This window comes from Phoenix dactylifera, chromosome 10 (genome assembly GCF_051530095.1).
Source record: "Phoenix dactylifera cultivar Ajwa chromosome 10, Ajwa_hap1_PhDact_Kaust_v1.1, whole genome shotgun sequence".
NCBI classification, from domain to species: domain Eukaryota; kingdom Viridiplantae; phylum Streptophyta; class Magnoliopsida; order Arecales; family Arecaceae; genus Phoenix; species Phoenix dactylifera.
This window is the reverse complement of record NC_143199.1, coordinates 360,001-365,000: the sequence shown is the minus strand read 5'-3', so window position 1 is coordinate 365,000 and position 5,000 is coordinate 360,001.

Genomic DNA, 5,000 nt, shown 5'->3' with positions numbered 1-5,000 from the left:
GGGAACGGCCCGGACACGCGTCCCGGTCTCACGGGATGCGCGTCCCGGTCGCACGGGTCGCGCATCCCGGGAGGGCCGACGGAGGAAGCCGGCGCACGGCCGCCGCGCGGACGGCCGGCGGCGGCGCCCATGCGCCGGGGCCTCGGCGGGCGCGTGCCGGCTCCCTCGGGGACGAACGGTGCCGGGCGCGCCCGCCGCGAGGCGACGGACTTGTGCTGAGTGGAGCGGAAGTCCGGCCGCGGCAGCAGCAGCCCCCCCTCCCTACCACCCCGGCGGGGCATCCGCCCAAGGCCCACCCCAAGCGTTCCAAAGTACCGAGGAGCGTTGCAAACGGGAACGGCCCGGACACGCGTCCCGGTCTCACGGGATGCGCGTCCCGGTCGCACGGGTCGCGCATCCCGGGAGGGCCGACGGAGGAAGCCGGCGCACGGCCGCCGCGCGGACGGCCGGCGGCGGCGCCCATGCGCCGGGGCCTCGGCGGGCGCGTGCCGGCTCCCTCGGGGACGAACGGTGCCGGGCGCGCCCGCCGCGAGGCGACGGACTTGTGCGGAGTGGAGCGGAAGTCCCGCCGCGGCAGCAGCCGCCCCCCCTCCCTACCACCCCGGCGGGGCATCCGCCCAAAGCCCACCCCAAGCGTTCCAAAGTACCGAGGAGCGTTGCAAACGGGAACGGCCCGGACACGCGTCCCGGTCGCACGGGATGCGCGTCCCGGTCGCACGGGTCGCGCGTCCCGGGAGGACAGACCGAGCAAGCCGAGGTGCCGCTCACGGCCGCCGCGAGGGACGTACGGCGCCGGCGCCCGCGCCCCGTGGCACGGCCTAGAGCGTGCCCCCCTGCCACCCCATCGGGGCATCGGCGCAAAGCCCACCGCGGGGTAGATAACCGAAGGCAACGAGGGACGGTGGATGCACATATCCGAGCAGTGGCGATAGGGCCGGAGGGAGCACCGACAGGGCCGTGAGATTTTAAAGTACCGAGGGAATTTGCAAACCGGGCCCGCCCCTCCCCCCGTCCATCGCACGCCGATCGGGGGTCCGGCGCCCCGCGGGGGGCTGCCGGCATGCGCTCCCGGTGCAGGCATCGACGAGCCGCCCGCGACCTCCACTCGGGTCCGAGCCCCCAAGCGCGGATGCCGAAACGCGCCGGCCGCGGCAGCCCCACCCCTGCCACCCCATCGGGGCATCGGCGCAAGGCCCACCCTGGGGTAGATAACCGAAGGCAACGAGGGACGGTGGATGCACATATCCGAGCAATAGCGATAGGGCCGGAGCGAAGACCGAGGGGGTCGGGGGGTTTTAATGTTCCGAGGGAAGTTGGAAACGGGGCCCGCCCGGACGCCCGTCCCTCGCACGCCGATCGGGGGTCCCGCACCCCGCGGGGGGCTGCCGGCATGCGCCCCTAGTACAAGCATCGACGAGTCGCCCGCGACCTCCACTCGGATCCGGCGGCGCACGCGCGGATGGCGAAACGCGGCGGCCGCGGCTGCAGCCCCCCTACCACCCCGTTGGCGCGTCGGCGCAAAGCCCACCCCGGGGAGGATAACCGAAGGCGACGAGGGACGATGCATGCACATATCCGAGCAAATACCGAGAGGGTCGGGGGGAAGACCGAGAGGCAAGGGGTGTTTAGAGTACCGAGGGAAGTTGCGAAAGGGGCCCGCCCGGACGCTCGCCGCTCGCACGCGGATCGGGGGTCCGGCGTTGCGCGCCGCCGGCCAGCGCGATCCGGCGGGGCGCACGGAGGGCGCCGCCCATCGCCGGAGCTTGCTCGGTCATCTCTGCCGCACGGACACGTAAGCGCCGCCGCGCAAGGTTCGGCCGGCGGGGCGGACGGTTCGCCGCCGCAGGCCTTTCCCGCAGCCGGAACGTGGGCCCGGCGTTGCGCGCCGGCGGGCCGCGCAATCCGCCGGGGCGCACGGCGGGCGCCGCCCGTCGCCGGGGCTTCGCTCGGTCATCTCGGCCGCACGGACACGTGCGCGCAGCCGCGGAAGGTTCGGCCGGCGGGGCGGACGGTTCGCCGACGCAGGCCTCTCCCGCGGCCGGAACGCGGGACCGGCGTTGCGCGCCGGCGGAAGGCGCGATCCGGCAGGGCGCACGGCGGGCGCCGCCCGGGCTTCGCTCGGTCATCTCGGCCGCACGGACACGTGCGCGCCGCCCATCGCCGGGGCTTCGCTCGGTCATCTCGGCCGCGCCGCCACGTGCGCGCCGCCGCGGAAGGCTTGGCCGGCCGGGCGGACGGTTCGCCGCCGCAGGCCTTTCCCGCAGCATGCGCCCCTTCGCCCGAACGACCGCGGGACTCCGGTACGGCCTAGCCGTCGGCCGCCCGGCTGCAAGCCGTCGGGGCCGCTCGATCCCCGTCGCGTGCCGGCCGCCGCTCGGGCCAGCCGGCCGGCTGCCGCACGTAACCTCTGACCTCATCAGCGGTCGATCCGCACCGCGCTGGTCTTCGGTGCGGACCCGTCGGGGCCGTGCCGCGCCGGCCGTCGCATCCGGTTCCGCAGGCGCCGCCCGGTTGCCTCCCGCCCTCGTGCGCTCGGGCACGGTTGAGCCGACGGCCGCCCGGCGGCATGCCGCCGCCGCTCCGCGCCGCGTGCCGGCTGCGCTCCTCCCCGCGCCCGTCCGTGGGTGGGCCCGCCGCCGCTCGGCCTAGCCCCCCGGCTGCCGCACGTAACCTGCGACCTCGTCGGCGCTGGATGCGCGTCGTGACAGTTTTCGGTGGGGCGCCGCGGAGGCGCCGGGGGCCCATGCGACGGGCCAGGGGGCGAACGGAGGGCTCGGTCAGCCCTAACAGGGGACCGGCGACAAAGGAGCGGTCGCGCAAAGCTTCGTATGGGACCCAGACGACGGGCCGACCGATCCGAAGCACCGCGCACGGACGCGCAGCGGGCCCACGACGGGCCGACACGGAAGGCCCGCCGCCAAGGCCGCAAAACCGACAAAGGAACCCACGGGGACGCACCAGAGCGGGCAAAGCTTTCACCGAACGGGACGGGACCGAGCCCCCGCAACAAGCGAGGGCGACGGATCCGACCAAGTAAGGCCGATCCCGCTCCACGCACGCGCGGCCGCAGGAACTTCGTGAGGGACGGGACGACCGGCCGACCGAACCGAAGCGCCGCGCACGGCCGCCGCGAGGGCCGGCCGGAGGCATAGACCGAGCGCCGCGCCAGCGGAAGGAGCGTGCCGGCTCCGTCGGGGACCACCTGCGCACGGTCCGTCCGAGCGAGCCGACGGACCGGCGCGGAAGGCCCGGCGCCGAGCCCGCAAAACCGACAAAGGAACCCACAGGGACGCACCAAAGCGGCCCAAGATTTCACCGAGACGGGACCGAGCCCACGCAACATGCGATGGCGACGGATCGGACCAAGTAAGGCCGATCCAACTCCGCGCGCGCGCGGCCGCGAGCACTTCGTGAGGGACAGGAAGACCGGCCGACCGAACCGAAGCGCCGCGCACGGCCGCCACAAGGGCCGGCTGGAGGCGTAGACCGAGAGCCGCACCAGCGGAAGGAGCGTGCCGGCTCCGTCGTGGGCCAACTCCGCGGGGCCCATCCGAGCGAGCCGACGGGCCGGTGCGGAAGGCCCGGCCGAACCCGCAAAACCGACAAAGGAACCCACAGGGACGCACCAGAGCGGACAAAGATTTCACCGAACAGGACGGGACCGAGCCCACGGAACATGCGAGGGCGAAGGATCGGACCAAGTAAGGCCGATCCAACTCCGCGCGCGCGCGGCCGCGAACACTTCATGAGGGACGGGAAGACCGGCCGACCGATCCGAAGCACCGCGCACGGCCGCCGCAAGGGCCGACCGAAGGAATAGACCGAGCGCCGCACCAGCGGAAGGAGCGTGCCGGCTCCGTCGTGGGCCAACTCCGCGGGGCCCATCCGAGCGAGCCGACGGGCCGGCACGGAAGGCCCGGCCGAACCCGCAAAACTGACAAAGGAACCCACAGGGACGCACCAGAGCGGACAAAGATTTCACCGAACGGGACGGGACCGAGCCCACGCAACATGCGAGGGCGAAGGATCGGACCAAGTAAGGCCGATCCAACTCCGCGCGCGCGCGGCCGCGAAAACTTCGTCAGGGACGGGACGACGGGCCGACCGATCCGAAGCGCCGTGCACGGCCGCCGCAACGGCCGGCCGGAGGCGTAGACCGAGCGCCGCGCCAGCAGAAGGAGCGTGCCGGCTCCGTCGTGGGCCCGCTGCGCGTGGCCCATCCGAGCGAGCCGACGGGCCGAATCCCTCGAGGACGAACGGTGCCGGGCACGCCCGCAGCGAGTGCCCACGGCGGGCTTGTGCGGAGTGGAGCGGAAGGCCCGCCGCGGCGGCAGCAGCCCCCCCTCCCTACCACCCCAGCGGGGCATCCGCCCAAAGCCCACCCCAAGCGTTCCAAAGTACCGAGGAGCGTTGCAAACGGGAACCGCCCGGACATGCGTCCCGGTCGCACGGGATGCGCGTCCCGGTCGCACGGGTCGCGCGTCCCGGGAGGGCCGACGGAGGAAGCCGAAGTGCCGTGCGCGGCCGCCGCGACGGCCGGACGGCGGCGGCGCCCGTGCGCCGCGGCAAAGGCGGGAGCGGCCCGGCTCCGTCCGGGGCGCCGCGAGCTTCGGTCGAACCTTTGCCGTGACTCTTCGCAATAGGCCAAGCCCATTCACACTTGGCCAAGCCAAGGCCAAGCCAAGGCCTCCAATGCTTGGCCAAGTGCCTCCAAGGTCGGCCAAGACGGTGCCCAGCGTGCCAAAGCCATGGCATGCCCATGCGCGGCCCAAGCCGCGCCCATGAGCCCCAGCCGCACGCGGCCGCGCGCGCCCGCGCCCAGGCCACGGCCGCGCTGCGCGCCTGGCGCGCGCGCCCGCGCCCAGGCCACGGCCGCGCCCAGGCCCCGGCCGCGCCGCGCCCGCCCAGGCCCCGGCCGCGCCGCGCCCAGGCCGCGCGCGCCCGCGCCCAGGCCACGGCCGCGCGCGCCCGCGCCGACGCCCCGGCCGCGCTGCGCGCCT